The sequence below is a fragment of the Pholis gunnellus genome (genome assembly GCF_910591455.1).
Source record: "Pholis gunnellus genome assembly, chromosome: 4".
Lineage (NCBI taxonomy): Eukaryota > Metazoa > Chordata > Actinopteri > Perciformes > Pholidae > Pholis > Pholis gunnellus.
In genome coordinates, this window is record NC_136530.1 from 5861034 (window position 1) to 5880177 (window position 19144).

Here is a 19144-nt window from a genome sequence, read left to right on the forward strand (position 1 = left end):
CATTTCACTGGCCTCCGTGCTGCTTTATACTGTTAACTTAGCTTTTCTTCTAGCATGTTCGACAGCGTGCATGCCGTACGTAACACACCCCCCAAAAAAAACACTAAAAGGCATACTCGTCTACTGGCAATGGGAAAAGAGACGATCGCCTATTTTTTTGCTGGTTCTTCGGCAATAGAAAAACGGACTTTGGTGGGAAAAAATGTATATTATTCACACAGCACATGGCTGAAGCAAAAATGGGAACAATCAAACACAAATTATAATACTTCAACGCAAAAGTGACTTTTTCCCCATCTTGTCCGTAGAATAATCACGTCTCCTTACGATGCAAATATACTGTTGATTAAACTACTGTTCTGGTGACATCTGTCCACATATTCTGAGTAAAAAACTTTAAAATAAAACTAGAGCTACAACAGGAGTAATGTGAGAGGACAGGTGTGGCTGTAATGCCACTAACTACAAGGGTCGGACAAGGGTCTGACCTTGTTTCTTTTTTATTTTCCTTTTGTACTGAGGCATGTTCACAGCAGAAGGTTGAAACAAATATTAAGGTTCCCACACTAACACTCCCACACAATCCTAACCCTCCAAGCGCAGTCTGTTTGAGTTAACACCAAAGGGATCCGAGGCTCAAAAGAACATTAAGTTCGACGCCACAGACCGTCACCGTAATGCAGGGTGACACATCTTCCTCCAGGTCGCGCACACTCTCTCAGCGATGCCAGTCGAAGGCTTATAGAACCCTGAGCAGCGTTATCGTATCGACACACAACCTTCACACGCTTTCATTAGCGACGTTCTGTAACAGTAATTCATTACTGTGCTCCGTCAATTTAGGCCTATTACATGGGTGGCAGACTTATTTATCCGGTGCTTGTTTATTTCAAGGCCTCATGAGAGTTGAGAGCTCACAGTGAAGAGACTAATGATGATTAAAAAGAATCCAATTATAGTAATTAATGATTCAGATTAAGTATTTTATATTTTGGCGCTGAGTGCTTTCCATTAAGTCAACAGACATTTTTCTTCCAATATGTGTCAAAAAGTAATAAGCATAATGAGCATTTAATCTTTCTGAATGGATGCCGTCCATACAAAAAGCTAGCTTATAGCTAACGCCTGTACAGCATGGGCTGTTTGGAGCGAAAAAACCCCCACAAACAACTGTTTGCAGATGTTTCTAGTCTTTATGCTAAGCTAAGCTCCTAGTTCTTTTATTTATTTCTACCACTGAACTCAACAGGTCTTTTTTTAGGACTTTAATTGCTTTCGCACAACAGTCTTGCGCCGCAAAGATGGGAAATACTATCAAATTGTTTATTTAAACCAGTATGATTATTACTTCAAATTAGGCTCGTATCACTTACGAATTATTCATTTGATCTAGCTCAGCGACAGTTAGCGACATTGTTTTTACGGCACCCAAGGATTTACGTCCCCCGGCAACACCTCTCTCTTTCGACACCTCTCGTTATTCTCTTAAAGCCCACCTGTTCGTCTACGACAAGCTGGTACTCAACAGAGAAACGTGGGGCCGCTGTTATTTTAAAGCCAGCAAACCAGCATACCCAACGACATGGTGCAGGAATAAAAATCGTTTCGATTCTTTTGATCGTTGGACCTGCACAGACTAAAGAAATGTAAATATATGAGGAATGGACTTTGCGACCGCTTCAAATGTAGGTACTCTCCCATGCCGGTAAATCTGAATGAACTATACTCTGATGCTCCTGGTTCATGTAAAATTAACCGAGCGTTTTAACTGTGGAGAATCTACTGAAATCCAATCTAACAATGTGTAGTACGTACATATTGACAAGAGTTACCTGGCGTCTATTGAGACATGTGTTTATTTGTCCCGGTGACTAACAGGGACGCTGCATCTAATTGGGGGCTACGCATTTTTCTCAAAATGTCCAAAACTATTCTTCAAATTTGCCTATGGTCTCTTTTTTTAAACATCAAGCCATTTTGCTTCCATTTTACACCATCACTCCTTTTTAAAGTGTCTGTGTCACTTCCTTTAAATGGCCGCCGTGTCTTTTTGGCAGACAAAAAAAAAAGAAAAAGAACGGCAACATGGAACACTTGCTTTTGGACGGGATGATACGGGTGTCACGGTGGGACGACGACACCGGTCAGCCACCAGTCTGACAGCCAGCTCGCCATATGGACAGGCTGCCACTGGCATCCAGCGCATTAAATGTCCATCCTGTCTTTAAAGCCCCCGTGATCAGAGAGTGTCAGTCAGCCAGAAAGCCCCCCCCACCCCCCCCCCCCTCTCTCCTCTCAGGCTACTTACTCGACTGCAGCAGGGATGAGAAGTGACAGACCACCAGGACAGAGAGGGCATAATTGGGGGAATTGGTAGAACGGACGGACTGTTTGTGCTCAGCGAACAGATCAAAATGTTCACTTGTCCTTGTCCAAATCTTTTTGGGCTGTTTTCAAAAAGAAGGGAAATGAAACAGAATTGGTCATTAGGTCGCTGGCCTGATTGCGTCTGGCAGTAACTGATAAATTGATAGAATAACACAAGCCTCTTTGAAGGCGTCAGGGGCCATTTAACAATGAGATTTGTGTCCTTGAAAGCACGGTGATCCGATGCTACATGTAATGACTTGGAAAACGCAGCCATCACTTTGTGACTCTCATAACTTTAGAGTAAATGGCTGGTTGACAACTCCTCTGCCTTGACTGCTTCAGTATGCATGGCACCTGTTCAACCTATTACTGTATACTCTCTTTTATTTCCATCATGCTGCCTGGTGTAATGGAGAAGCGATTTAACACAGAACAATACTTCTGTTGTTTTCCCCTCCTTCCCAATTAGACACAGTAGACCTAAAGAATGACGATTCATCACCTGGCGTCAATATTTATGGCAAAATAAGCTGTGTCATCTCAGCACAGCTATCCCATATAAAAGCAAGTCAGAGGTAATAAATCATGAAGCCGATTCCAGTCTTCAACAAAATTAAACTAGAGAAGTGATTTTCCATTGAAGCATAAACACAACATTATGTCAAAGGTTAATACGAGTCATTTTCTTAAGCTCAAATGACCAGCTACGGCTTTAGCAGCCAACATGTGACCTCATTCGTCTTGTAAATACACAACTACAGCTGTTTATCGGTATCACAGAGGCACTTTGCAGTTTTCACTTAGCTGTATGGCACAGAGACAAGAACCAGAAAGACAAAGTCATCAAGAGGTGGAGGTGAGTGTGATCAGTATCTCTGCTGGCATCTATTTCCTGCTTGGCTGGCCAGTCTGCCGTGTCACCAGCCATCACTTCAGCCCAGGCTCTTTCCATGCCAACTTGGCTCGACTCCCCCGTCACTCTCGCGCTCCCTGCCACATCCAGAGAGGACAGAGATTGGACATATTGGGCCCGGATCACACATTGCACGCTTTTGTTCCTTCACACATCGCATCTTCCGACACAAACACACACGCACACAGATTTACGTGCTCCAATTTACACATGACAACGGATGAATGCGCAGAGATACGGAAATAGACAGACAGGCATGCAAATTCAAACACACACAAAACACATTGTCCTCAATCTGCAGGGGAATGTGTACGAGTTGTAGATTAAAAGGTTAGTGTCTTGGGGACATTGACCTTCAGAAAAAAAATCCTTTTGTTTACCAACATCTCTGGATGGAGAGCAGCTTAAAGATCAAGGTATAACAGAGAGGGGCGATAAATAGAGTATTGCACATCACGCACACTGTAAAAGATGTAAACTCCCATTTTATATTCTAGCTCCGCAACACTTTCCTTGTCCTTTATCCAGCCCCTCAAGGTTGAGAGACTTGTGGAAGCACCGTAAGCCTAAATCTGCTGGAGCCTGCCCTAATCCTTCTCGAAGCCCCGCAGGCTCTCCATGTCCTTCTCATTGGCTTCATTAAAAGGATCCCTGTCCTTTCTGCTTCCCTTTCACCGCCTGCCGCCTGCTCCTCAACCGGGCCAATTACAACCCGGTTATCTGGAGTCACCGAGGATCTCAGAGGGGGCACACATGCACTGCTCCGGCCTCTTCCTTCCAGAGGGGAAGAGAAGAGAAATGTTATCTACGCATAAGAAGCGATGCCACTCACGTGGAGTAGGAGTCAAACGCAGGGCCAGCAACCGGAGCGCTCATTGTGTAACTATATACAGTGCATTGAGCGTCCATAGAGATTCATTTCTCAAACTTTTTACATGATTGGCGGGGGTTAGAGTTTCAGACGGCAATCTAATACTGCCCTTGAGGTCCCTTGAGAAAGAAGTCTGACTAGCGGAGCGAGCCGGGGAGGCAGCAGGGGGAGCGGTGTGCAAATTGAAAGTAATCCTCAGGCCTGGCCGGCGGTGCTGCTGCTGCTGCTGCTGGATTCGCATCTATTCATAATTCATCACTCGACAGCAGTGAGGTGGAGAAAGTTCTGTCCGTGTAATAAACCAGGAAGCGACGTCTTTGAAAGGCGCTGATGGAATCAGGCAGATCAGCCTCTGCTGAAGGTCCAAAAGGCTGGAACAGCACTTGTTATAAGCAGTGAGACAGACAGAGCCGATAGCTGCGGGAGTCCGCGTATTTCACATCATATTAGATCCTACAACTGTCCACCCACACTGTTTCAAGAGCTTAGCTGACTGAGCTACTGTCGGTCGAACATGAACTGTCAAAAGCCTAATTAGACAACGTCCAAGCATCGCTAGCAGAGACTTTTAGAACTCAGAGCTACGTTTCCTCTAATTGGACGCATTTAAGCTTTTACCCGCATGACCACAAAGTATACCACGAATAGTCCTCTATTCACCAAACCATTTGGTAGAAACTGGGACAACTACTGAAGCTTGAACCTGAAAAATACGTTTTTGGGCCATTTGAGGGCAGCGAAAACGAGTTGTGAATACGACACTGACATATCATCACCTTTAAAGTTGATACAGCAGACTTGCTAGCAGCCAGTTGCCTGTTTACACCTCCAGCAGACAGGAAGCAACATCATCATTCATTTGGAGTCGAGTTTGTTTCCACCTGAAGAATGTTAAGTCCAATATTTACTCTCATTTTAGCTGTTTTGTTCTCCACCAACTCCTGAGTAAAGTATTTGCCCCTGCAAATGTTAAACTATGTTCACCAGCTAGTCACTGACATTGAGCGCGTTAGTAAATTACACTCTACACTAAAATGAGAGCGTTGTTGTACGAAGAAAGAACATTTTTTTATATGAATTAACGAACAAGTAGTTTCAAGTGGATGAAAGAAAATCTTTCCTTTCGATATGTGTCGTAGAACGTAGCGCCTCCGGTGCAACAGCTCGTCAGTAAGTGATCATTTACAAACATACCCTTCGTCTGACTGTTTGGCACTGAGTAAATAGCATTATTAGCATACAGTGGGTTTTTAGGGCGTTTATATACAATGCTATGAAGCTTAAACCTAATCAGCACATTTTGAGCAAAAAAAAACGAAACAAATCAATGAGCTAAAAGAAGCTAAAATGCTCCATCAAGCTCAAGTGCAGCGTCGGCATCTGTGACAAATTCACTCATTCGTATTTCAACGCAGGTCTGAAGCACAACTGCAGCTGGAAATGTAACTCACTCATGAGACACAAAGGAAGTCCTTCAGCAGATCGATACTGACAGTTTTGGACAGCTACAGTCATCCGAGACGACTGATGATGACAGACAAAGGTGAAGGATCAGAGTCACTAAGCTCAGCTGAAACAGACATTATTAAAAGTTAAAACAAGTTAATGAAAGGAATCAAAGCCTCTGCAGACTCTTTTCACCTTCAACGCACATGTTCACAAGCAGCCTGCCCAAGTTCACTGAAACGCTGAAACACGCACAGCTTGTCTGGTGACAACACATCCCGTACGCCGTGGAGGTGCCTTTGTTTGTCGGGGATGTTGGCCGGCCGTAGTTATGACACCAGAGTGACCTGAAGGTGAGCGGGAATCAATGGAGGAGAAGAAGATTTAAAGGAATATTTTTATATTTTTTAGAAATACACTAATTCGCTTTCTTGCTTGACTGAGAGGATTGACACCACTCTTATGTCTGTAGGCTAAATAAGGAGTTTAAGTCAGCAGCTGGTTAGCTTAGCACAAAAACAATTCGCTTGGCTCTGTCTAAAAGGTAGTGAAAACTGCCTGCCAGTAGCTCCCGAATTAACATGTTATATCTTGTTTGTTTAATGTATGAGATAAAAAATGATGGTTTTAAGTGAATTTCTTGGCTGGGACCAGTACCTTCCTGGAGTTTTGTTGTCAAGAAATAGTCCAGCACATAACTCCCTGTAAACTAAAGTTTGAATTTCGTATTGTTTCCCTTTTTTCCAGTCCTTTTGCTTCGCTAACGACTGCTGGTGATAACTTCACATTTATCGAACAGACACACAAAAGTGATATCGAGCCTCTCGTCTAAATATCGGCGAAAAAAGACAGAATAAGCATATTTCCCAAAATGTTTCATTATTCTATTTCTATTTAAGAACCGAGATAGCGATAGGCACTTTCTTTAGGCAGTCTTAAAACAAGTGCAAGAATATGATGGAAAAAGAGTCAGTTAAGGGAGTGAGAGGATCGCTGTGGTCAGAGACAGGCCGGCAGACATGGACACAAATACACAGAAACAGTACGTCACCTAACGCCTCAAAGGCCTTCACGGGCAGAAATCTGCAGCCGTCTTTTTCTGTGCCTTTCTAACTGTATCATGACGCTAGTAGCTGGCATTCCTGACCTCTCCTTCACCCCTTTTAATCAGTCTACACTGACTGAGCAGCACGGGCTCATCGTTTTCACTGAAAAGCGAGGGAACGCAACGCTCGTGTGCATCACGTCACCTCGTGTAGTTCGTCTCATTAAACCCCCTCTGCATCTGAAAAGGAGATGAGTCTCTCCCGTCGCTCTTGCATTTCTATAATGAATACAAACAAAACAATTCCAAGTTATAAAAATAAAATGTAGGCTGCTTTTACAAAAAGGAAGCTTATATTGTATTTATTGATTGTATTTCTAGATCCCCGTCTTAAATCTTTGTTTCCTCAAAATGTCGTCGAACATTACAATTGGATTCTTCATTTTTGACAAAAAGCAATCTTGCTCCACATCTGCGATCATCGTCTTGTGATTCTGCATCGAGGGGAAAAAAAGCAATATCCACAAGCGTCCCTGACCGACGACTATCCCGGTCTGACCCACAGTCAGTACAGCGGCTGGCCTGGGATTACAGCCTCATGACATGCTGATGAAACGTGCTGTGCCATCCAGCTCCGTCTATGTTATGTTCTGTTGTCCATATTTCAGCTCAGCCTGTTTGTATGGCCTACTTCACTGCCCCACCCTCTAATCCTGTCGGCGTTGGGAACCGCCACACTGCCCGGTCCACTTCCCGTCTCCCTTCCACTCGGCTTTAATCTCGCTGCAGCCAAGACGGCGAGTTCTGAGTCGGGGACGTCTGACTGTCACAAAACAGCCACGGCTATAATAAAAATGTGACAACTGAAGTGAAATCTCTTTCTTTTGAACAGCCTTCACATCAAATAACAGAGCAGCAAATAATCAAATCTGGTTGTAGACCCTGTGCGTCTGCATACTCGTGTGTATGTGCATGTTTTCCTGATAATGTGAGAACAGCGATGTCTGGGATTCTGGCGTAATTATCCAAGAGTATTAATTACGGGAAGAATTCTGAAGTAATTATAGGATCTCGAGCAACAACGCTGGCACCGGATCTGCTCTCACTGCACAGGCAGAGGCACAGAAAGAGTCTCGCGGCACATCACAGCAGCTAATTGTTGATTAGTCTTCTTACATCGGTATCACATTCAGTGCTCTGCATTCAAAGAAATGGCTGCTTGAAATCTGCAGAGAACCATTCATTTGTTATATCACAAATGTATCCGCTCTTCCCTATTTTCCTTTTTTTTGTGGCGGTTAAATAACGAGGGGATGTCTGCTCATAGCCATGAGCTGAAGCAGAAGAGGTAGTCCTGCATCTGTGCCATGTCTTCTGAGAGATTAGCTAATGCAACAACGAGCGTGTTTGTTATAAGAAGTCAAGAGTCTGAAGAGAGGAAGAAGTGGCAGAGAAGAACAGCTTGCATCAAGATGCTGACCATGAAAAAACAGAAAGTGAGACGACAGAGAAGCGGCATTCCTTCAAACATTTATTAGACACAAGAACAGAGGCGGCTATGCAAAATGAAATTGAAAATAGGAGCAAAAGAAGAACAGAGATTTTCTTTTAGCAGAATGACATGAAAACAGAAGGCAGAGATGTGAGATGGTTTAGGGAAGGTGATGAGGGATTATAAATCCTGACAGAGCCATGGAAGGAGAAGGGCCTTTGAAATGGATTTGTCAAAAGTGAGGCACTTCAGAGGAACATAGACTGGAACTGTGCCTGTGTGTGTGTGTGTGTGTGTGTGTGTGTGTGTGTGTGTGTGTGTGTGTGTGTGTGTGTGTGTGTGTGTGTGTGTGTGTGTGTGTGTCGTCAGATGGGTAGTTGACAGCCACACTCTCTTATCTCTCTCGAGTAAATCTCAACTCAAGAAAGATTCCATCAAAGCTGCTGCTGCTGTCCGTGCTACAACTCTGACTAATAGGAGCGGCGAATAGGGGACAGGAAAGCCGACAGTAAAAATCACAAACATGCACACATAAATTCTGCTAAATGCTAAATTTGACATACACCCTCTCAAGCTGATGCTCTGCAGGGAGTTGAAAGTGAACCGTGGCAAATGACACAGGTTGTCGACTCCTTTGATGAAGGCTTAGTGAGAGAAAACAGAAGGAAGGTGGAGGGAGGAGGAGCAAGAGCAGATTGAGGATGAAGAGAGGGAGGAGAGAGTGACTCAGCTGCTCTCCCTAGAGGACTCCAGGAGGAAGAGAGGGATGAAGAGGCACCAAAGAGGAGGGGTGTTGATGCTGCCTCTGCCTCTTCACACAGAACCTCGAATTCTCTGAAATGAAAAGAGAAACCACGACAGGGACCTTAAATAACTCTTCTGGGGCAAATTTACCCCCGAAGCGAACCGCAAAAATGTCCACGATACCAGAGTGAGGGATGAGCAATCTGTGTCCTTAAAGAGGGATCGCCGTGCCATGCCATCTCACCAAGGATTACGACATCATGGCTATCTGGCATGCGAAGGGGCCTCTTTAAAGTCTCTAGGTACAGCCATGGGCACCGGGTAATTGGGCCCAGCCGGCGCATTAAACATAGATCTGTTCTGACATCACACAGGATCTCAGCATCGGGTGTACTGGGATGAAACAGCATGCTGAATGGAGTCAGAAACACACACTGCACCGCACCAAGAAAAAGAAAAAAGCCTCGTCCATGCAAACAGACACAACCGCAGCTACATCCTGACATACAAATTATTCACAGCCTCTTTTGAGAACTGTTTACTCTGACGCGCACGCAGCCTTCCAGACACCGAGACAGTCGAGAGATCCATTGAAAGTGGTTCTGATGAGACGTTTCACTGGAGACAAAGGCGAGAGGCAGTGGGAGAGTACAAAGATGAAATTCTTTGAGAGAAAGCTATGGGAGTACTCTACGGGACAGAGGGAGAGGAAAGCAGGCAGAGTGGTCTTTGAAAGAGACACGGTAGCTTCTGACAGCGCACTGTCATGCGGACGGGATGATCAGTGTTTTTTCTAAGAAGAAAATAAAAAGGATGAATAATTTATCCCGAACCAATGGCAGGCTAGCGAAGACGAGAGGGGTGGCAGCCCCATGCAACACCATCTCACTGCGTCCCTACTGGCTCCCATGAGAAATTCATCAACCTGATGTCCAGGAGCAACTTGTTTTCTTCACCTCAGAGTGGTGGAACAATGGAGATCAGGAAGTAGACCAGTCGAACTGAGGGAATGTGACAGGAGGGCATTGTAAAGACACAGACGTATTTATGCACATGAGCAAAGAGGTATTCGTAGACACAGACTGAAGATCCGCAGATGGTGATCTATGCAGACAAGGATAACCCTATACGCCTCAGAAACAGTATGCAACCCGCCTCCGCAGATAGAAATGGGCCAAGCACGCAGAGTGTGCACAGTTATTTCACGAGCAGAGCGTAGGCTCCACAATGCCCCGAACAACAGAATAAAAACTGGCCACAGCTGGGAGTCAGCTGAAAGAAAAGATCCTCTGCCGAGCAGACTAGCTCTGATGAAACACCTCCGACAGGCAAACCAAATCCATATGTTCCTACGGAAGAGAGAGAGGAATACAAGAAGAGGAAGAGGTCTGTTAAGCACAATCTCATCAAACCCATCTGTCACAGTTGCACATGGACGCACATACAGCTGCAGACGTATTAGTTCAAATGATGGAGAAACAAAGCAAGGGAGATATTTTCTTCCAGGCTTTGACATCCTTTTCAAATGAGAAGCAGGAAAAAGGCTTTTGTCTTCAAATATGTTTCTCCCTCTCTGGGGCTGCATGGAGAGACTGACTCACTTCTCACTTGGTGCGTGCCAGAGATGCTCACAAGTCATTTTTTTGCAAGTCCAAGACGAGTCTCTTTTTGGTTGTAATGAGCGTTCTATTATCGGCTGCACGGAGCCGGTCTGCTTAGAAAACAGCATAGCTGTATCTAAGGAATTCAAAATATCCGCTGTATGTATCAGCATTGATTAGATATTCGGTATACGGTCACTTTAAATATGAAAGACCAACACAATGAAAACTGTATTTTGCCCTTAAAAATTTTATATAATATGGAATATAAACATTACTCATGGAAACAGGAAAATATTGCTAACATTATTTGTCATGCAATAATAACCATAATCTATTTTTCGATACCAGTTAAGAGTACAACCGTATTGTATATATAAGACCTAGGGGTCTCCAACTAATGACGGCTCAAAATCTACTGAAATTTAACAAATCCCTCTAACCTCTCAAACCCAGAGATGCTCAAAAGCCATTTTTTGCGAGTCCAAGTCAAGTCTCGAGTCCCCGAGCGAGCAACTTTAGACTTGAGTCCAAGTCCCGAATCCAAAGTCTCGATCTCTGGTTCATGCACGATAAAATGCCTCACGATTTTAGTCCTGCAATATAAAAGCCAAAACATGAGCCATCCGATTTCCTTTATTAGCTTGTCATCTTATCATTCAAGCGCTCTTTTCAAAGGGGATTGGTATTAATAAGGCACGCTCTCAAACTGAAATCATTACAGGCATCATTTTAATCAGTGTCCACAAATGCCAAGTTCAACGTGTTCACAAAATATCGAAAGTGAAAACACTTTTGTTTCTCATCAAACTAAAAGGTCACTTGAAAATGGCGACCCAGCTCAAGTTAACATCCCCATAATGAGGTAACGTGTCACACCTTTCGTCAGCTGGCAGATGGTCTTAACGCCTTTCAAGCTATAAGCTCAAAAGACACTAATGAACAGAGTACAACAGTGCATTCCTAACCTCAGTGGGACCTCCACATCATTAGGACTCATATTAAGGGGGAATAAAATGTAATCCCTAAACATTTCAAATTACGATGCAAATTAGCTACGTGTCAGCCTGTCAGCTGGTGTTGCAGATAATTAGCTTTTTCCCATTTCCCGTCTTTGTGCTAAGCTAAGCTAACCAGCTGCTAGCTGTAGCCACATATTAGCCATATGAGAGTGGTGTTGAGCTTTTCATCCAACTCTCCTGCAGATCACAAATAGTCGTATTTCACAAAGTGGTGAACTACTGGATAGGTCATTGACTTGGACTGACATGTGGACGGGCTTTAAATCGGAGCTCTTAACTCTCCGGTTTCATGCTTCTCTTCTTCCAGGATGGAAGCGAGCGACCAAACACGCAGGCGAGCTTGAAAAAGACCAAAAAGAACCAAAGAGCAGCACATAGAGCTACAGAGGGAGCAGATCAAGCGAAGTCAACCGGAAAGAACGGCCTGACTGAGCAGTTCACTCTCATCCCAGAGTTCTAGGAGTCTCCACTTCAGGAAAATGATTTGATCAATTGATTATCTGATTTATGTTCAGCGGCTGAAAAGAAGATAAAAGTCGGCTTTAGTTCCGGCAGTTTGATCCAACGAGCAGAGAGATAGAGGAGCAGCGGGGGTTACGGGCTGATACGAAGATGCAAAGAGGCATGACTCTTTAATCTTCATTTATACCAACGGCTCACTGGGATATTCAGAATAGGTTCACTGGGTTCAAAGCATAATTTAGCTAAAGAGAGAAGGAGGTTATTTTTGCACAAGCAATCACACTAATCTTGATCTAAATGCATCGTCATCATCACCCCACAAACGTCCGACTGAATGCGTCAGCTGAGTCGAACACGCTGTTAACTGTTCAACACGACAGGACCCATTAGAGGAATGATTAATTAATCATGAGCTTAATACCCTTGCACAGTGTTAAGTGCATCTGACCACAACACGGAAAGTTCACATTTAAGTCAGAGTCATTAGTACGGTAGGTTTTCGGGACTGAGTTGACTTTATGAAAAAAGAAAATGCTACTTTTGATCAACCAAGGAAAGCTAAATTAAATTGGGAGAGGCAGATGATGTGAGGAGTGTGTAAATATGTGTGTGTATGTATGTGTGCGTGTGTGTTGGCATCTGGATTTAATTATATTTCCAATCACAGGATGGTTTTTGTCCAAATGTCAACAATGGGCACGAGACATTTCAGTGGTGAGGAAAAGGAACGATGAACCACGGTGAATGTGCGGTGGCTCAGACATTGGAGTCAGCCCTCGCAACAAAAACACACTGCATGTCGTGTGTTCATCCAATCTTGTAATTACATAATTGAAGAGAGCTGATTACAGAGCCATCTCGTATGCATGGCCCATGGAGAGATGGTATGAAAGATGTGTGTAACTTGAGTTAACCCACAGGACACAGCTGCTGGTCCTTTACAGTGGCTCAAAACACACACAATGAGACATGTCTGCCTGGCTCAGCTGCTACAAGTGTGGTTAATGACAGAGCTGGAAGGAAGCATAGTGAGTATAATATCTCTGGAATCCATCACTTGGTTTAAGTAAAACATTTTTTTTTTTAGTGCTTGAAAGTTCCTTTTAAATTGACGCTTTTATCCACAAGTGATATTCTTTTGAAAACATGGACTATACTTCTGACAAATTCTAAATGAAGTTAATGGTGCGAGAGTTAAGGGTGAAATGAATGTTTTAAAACAAACTGTCTCAACATCTTAATAAGCTCAGCAGCTGTGGCAATCTGGGTATAGCTGTTCATTTGAAGCGGCAAAACATTTTTCAGAACTGTCTGGAGAAGCAGACAAATAGCTCTGAGGATGTGGTTGAGAGGATGAAAACAACCTTTCACTGTTCACTCTGAAGGGAGGTACGGTTAAATCCAATTGAATCATACTGCATTGAAGCAGCTGCACTGCTTTTGACCGGGGACGACTTTGTTGAGGATCAAGTGTTGTTGTGGTACAGGTGTGTTAGTGAAGATAAGGCTGGACGCTGGACTACATAAGCTAATGAGGCTACATGTAACGAATATACTGCAGCACGAAGACCCTTTCCTCTGGTTATCTGCCTCCTCTAGCTCGCGGGGAAAGAAGAAGTTTAGAAGTTTCCCTGTAGGTTTACTGAGTCATGAACATCTTTTTTTGAGGACAGTTTCTGCTTTAGGGATATTTTAATTAATTTACAATTGCTCTTTAAATAAGCACTATAATGACAGAGTCACATATTATGTATTTGGGTTCATGAATCTAGACGTAAAGTATTTATCTTACTCATTTATGTTTTAGATGTATAATTCTAACTGTAAAAGTTGGACTGTGCAGAATTACATTTATTTTCCAGCACTTTAAGTAATATTTATATAAGTATCATTATTTATGTGTAACATTGAAGATTTATGTGTAAACATTGAAGTAACTTCATGTCCCCTGTCTCTGAATTATTTAGTTCCAACCTTCTGTTGTGTTTTTGGGGACAGTTATGAGTGTAACAATAACTATGGCGCTCTTCCCATTTTTCTCAGTTTGTGAATTCTCGATTCCTTTCCTCACCTCCTCTCCTCGGATCTCAGTCCCTCCTTCCTGAGATGTGAACAGAGGAGGCAAGGAAGAGACACAAGGAGAGAGGAGTCCAAGACAACAGGCATTTAACAAGACGAGACATCCGAGCTTCAGAGCAGTCATTTTAAAGCGACGTCAATTAAATATGATGTTCATGTCACAGGCCGTCTCTCCTTTTTAGGGATTGAGACACGCTTAAAGATGGCGCGCTGAGATGGATTTCCGGGTCACCGGCAGGAGAGAGGAGACGAGGAGGCTGAAAACAGAGAAATGAACAGAGCCGATGTGCAACAGTCGAGTCGTGCGTCTAACGTGAACCCCAGAGAAGGAGAAGTTGGTTATTTCGCTCTCCTGCCGTGTGGGTGTTGATTAAAGGAGATTATTCATGAGAAACTGCAGCCCACTTCGGTCAAAATCAGTCAATCGACGTCTTGTGTGAGCATTAACAAAGCGACGCAGTGTGAGATCTTTGGACTGGTAAGGATGGTACCTTCCTGAAGGGGGCACAGGCAAGAGCCTTGAACTCCATTTTCTCTCAGTCGAGATGGGTCGATCCATACTGGAGAATATTGTTTCACGGCTGGACGGTCGCAGCTCTTCAAGCTGCCAGCAGCAATAGAAATACATAAAATGAAATGAGCCGGAGAGAGGGACAATATATATATAAACTGCCCAAATACCCACTTCATCCCATAGCTCAGTGTTGAAGATGCTCTGTGTTACATGACTTCAAATATCAGCTCACTCACACCAAAGCCTGTAATTAGTGATCTTTCATCAGGCTTAGCTGTAAATGCACATAAGGACCGCCTCTGTTCACATTGTTAAAAACCACCAAGTCCTGAGGCGTATTGGGCAAAGAAAATGACTTAATGCAAGAAGATGTGGTGTAGTAACCACTGCCTACCTACACTCATGGGACTCCTTGGCTTCCCTTTTAGTACTTATGTAACGCTACGGTCATCTCTACACTCACTCTTTCATCCAGAGACCTCAGAAAACATCAAATATGCAGCATCCACAGATCAAAAACTCCTATTTCTCACCCCTCTGCTTCCTCTCTGTATCTCATCTGCGGCGGTCTAGTACAGTCACACGGGACCCATCATCGGCTTGAATGAGCCAATTTAGTTCAGAGAAGACTTCTACGAAGCGTCGAGGAAGAGTGAACTGGGTAAAAAGCTTTCAGAGGTAGATTACAAAAGTGTAAGACAGACATCCTAGTCTAGGTAAAAAGTCAGAGCCTGGATACGCGCTTGTGCTGGATGATACTGTAGCACCATGGCAGCGTGTGTAATCTGCCATACAATCTATAAATAGACTCCACAGCTAGGAATGTACGTAAGATGGTACAGTTTTGAATGATAGACGTACATTTTCTGAGGGGGAACTGGAGGAATAATTGCGTTCTTTTCAAAAACACATTCAGAGGAAGATAAACGGCCTCCTCAACACCAGAACACTTTCATTAGTCACTATTGTACTGGGTTGACGTATTGCTTTGATCCTGTTGGTTTAAAAAAAAAACACAACAAAAGCTCTGTACTTACTAGAGGCTCCATTAGTGCCATTTAAATAGATGGCACTAATGGAGCCTACATTTCTCACACGTCAACAGCGGGATTCTGAATACATTCTTACATTAGGCGCTGCTTAAAATGTGCAGTCAGTGAATACCTGTGTGTGCGTTGAAAGAAACGTCATACGCAGCCCCGGTTCTGGTAATGGGAAACAAACAAAGCCACACAAACCTATTCCAGACAATCAGCAACAGTTCACGCTCGTGCACAGGACAGAGAAAGGGGGAAAGGCCACGGATGTATAAAGAGAGCAGTACGGCACATCTGGAGGGGGGGATTTGTTGAAATACCAACATTCTTCTTCCAGAATAGTTAAAATTTAAAGCTCTGGAAAAACATACTTCAGTGTAATTTCACTAAGTAATCCTAAATGTCTCTTACAGACGATTTTAATGTCACGCTGCTAATCGTTCTCTAAGGCAGCGACTGCCAATGAGGGATTCTTATACCACAGGGTGGATCCTCTATTTGCCAGGGGTTACGTGGTGAGATTTTAGAGCAGCTCAACTAATTTGATTTTATAGAAATAATGATGCGATTTAAAGAGCATATATCCAACATCTGGACACCACATGCTACGATTCAGAGAAAACTAGCGAGCGAGCGAGAGAAACAGTTAGCTGAAAGTAATGGATAAATATTTCAATAAAACCTTCATCCATGAACACATTCCGCGCAAAACGGAGCGGTGTCGGTACAAGAGGCTTTTGTCTGACGAAAGAAAGGTTGAAAAACCACTGCTCTAGGGTAACCAGGTCAGCCAGCCTCTATCGTCACGAAATGCCAAATGAAGCAACCATGCTTGGAAATAAAATGCTTGTAAAGGCCCAAATATTCACTAAGCTCTGCATTAAGGTTACAGCCTGAACGTTTATAATGGCATTACTGTCGTCCGTGGGTGGGAGGACGGCCAGCGTACGCGGCCCCGTGATCCTTCCAGCTGGACGTCTTAACGTGTTCGCTAACCTGCAGGCATTTGACAGCCGCTCACGGAGGGGCTCTCACTCCTCTTCCTCCTTCCTGACCCCCCCCCCCCCCCCCGCCCCCCCCCGATGTCCCGCGCCGCCCTTTCCGTAAGAGCATCACTGCCCTCGTCCTGCTGACAGCGGCCGCATCTCCGCTTTACTGCCCTCATAAACACTCATAGAGTTGAAAACAATAAGGTTCGGCATTGGCAGTAGTGAGCTGAGGCAGCGTCACTGTTGAGCACCGCTGACAGCTTTACGTGCAGCAGAAAGCATCGAAAGGAGAAGGTAAGCGTAGGAGTAGTAATGGACAAGACTAACAGGCCTGATTGAACAACACACTCTGAGGGCCACATAGACCCATCAGCAGACATTTCATTAATGACACATAAAGCTGTCAGATAGGGAGGCTAAGTGGCGCCTCGGGTGCTATTAAGTGCTCTTGTATAATTGCATTGACTTCAATGCTGGTTTTCTCGTCAATTTTTTAGACAGAAGCAGTTACTGTGGCTCTCGACAAGCAGGTTGGAATCCAAGAGATGACAACGACACAAGTTCAAGTCTAATCTACATTTCATGAGACAAAATTGCTAATAAAAATTAACTGGAAAGCAATTTAGGATTCAGTTGCTCAAGAACACTTTTATAGGGCAAACAGGACGACCCGCTCTACCTCCTGAGCAACATCTGCCCAAATTCTAGACCTAGATCCAGACCCAGTGAGGTGCGTACACCAACAATTTACCTAAACCTCTCACTGGATTAAAGTCCAAGACCTTTATTTGGATGGTAAAAGAAAAAAAATCAGCCAATGCCTCAGTCAGTGCACACAAGAAGCGAGCAACAGAGTGAGGATCCTGAAGTGTTAGGGTTTTAATTACCTTAATGTACAAGGCAATGAAAAATGTAAAGATGCACAATTCAGCGGGTATGTGGATTTCTGCAATGCTGTGATTGGTTCTAGCACTAACCAATCAGTTGGAGGGAGACTGATTGGAGAGGCAAGTGAATCTCTGAGAGGGCTGCTCAATGAATCAAATATTAAAGACGAGCGCTGTTTTGGCTTCCCGCAATTAAATGAACATGATGAACTGCGATTTTGATATTTAAGATGTGTGCTCAGCTCACAGAAAACTCTGTTGCATCAAGCGCTGCCTAAAATAACAGACAGTCACCAGGGGGCGTTCGACATGTTTTGGCTGCCATGCCGCTGGGCGCAGCCTGGGAAACACTTTCCTGAATGTTGCAGCTGTGGTCCAGCGCAAAGGAGTCATATAAAAACTGTATCTGACTCGTTTTGCCCGTCTGCTGTGTTTTATAAAAAAAATGCACTGAATTCAAGTGAAGAAGAACCTTCTTTAAAATCATATTTTGATACAAAGAATTTTTTAATTAGCAGGAATGTAGAACAACCGGAAAGTGAAAGCAGTGGTCTGCTGATTTAATTTTGGGTAAAAAGTTTTGGTACATTTTATTTAGCTTCTAAGAGATGCAGTGTGAATAAGAAACTTTCTTCTTTCTTTGATGCAAAAATGTATTAATTAGCGATGTAGCCAAGAATAACGTGAAGGCGAAAGCAGTGGCTTCACTTGCTTCATTTTGGGTAAAGAGGTTTGGTACATCTTACTTTGCTTCTCGGAGAAGCAGAGTGAATAAGAACTTGTCTTATTCCGACGCAAAGATTTGTACATTAGCAAGAATGTAGCACAGCATGTTAGTGAAAGCAGTGTTTGTTTTATTTAAATGGAAAAGTGCAAGAAATAATGAATATTCATGACACATAATATATCTCAATATTGATAGAAATTACAGTGATACACTAATGACATTAAAATCAGGGTAGAAACATACATTAAGGGGTTTCCTGGTAGCTGACGGGTTCAAGGTGTTGACCACGCATTGTGATGACCCCGGGTCACATCCTGCCAGGGATGTCACTCCCCATTAATCTCTCCCCTAATTTCCTGTCACTTCCCTACTGTCAACTTCCTAATACTGCCCCCAAAATCCATTAAGAAAAAAACGTGGCCATCATCAAATGCAAAGCGATTGTATTTTCTATTTTCAATTGTCTTGGAAACAGAAAGACAGTTGCGCAATCACAATCATAATTTACGTACATGTTTTTGTAATGCATGTAGGGTAATGTAGGCAGGAATTGCCGGGACAGTGTTGAACTGTAATACTTGACAGACAAGGAACGAGATTAAAGCAAAAGCTTATTCAGACCTTTCTCATATAAACACTGAACAGAGAACTGAACAGAACCACAACAGAGATGGGAGCGGGCTGAGCAAACACAGGCAGCGGCTTAGATGTGTCAAGCCGACGACACTCTTCACACTGAGAGGACTGCAGGGATCGATCAAAGGCTGCTTTTCTCCCTTTCTGTCCCACGTTCAGATCATTAAAACCTAATTTAGAGCTGATAACCAAAGGCACGCGCGCGCACAGGGAGGCTGTGCCTGCATGGATGCAAAAACTCTCAAGGATGACAATAGAAGAAAAAGCACAGGCGGCGTGAGATAATGAGACCCGATGTCCACTTGAGTT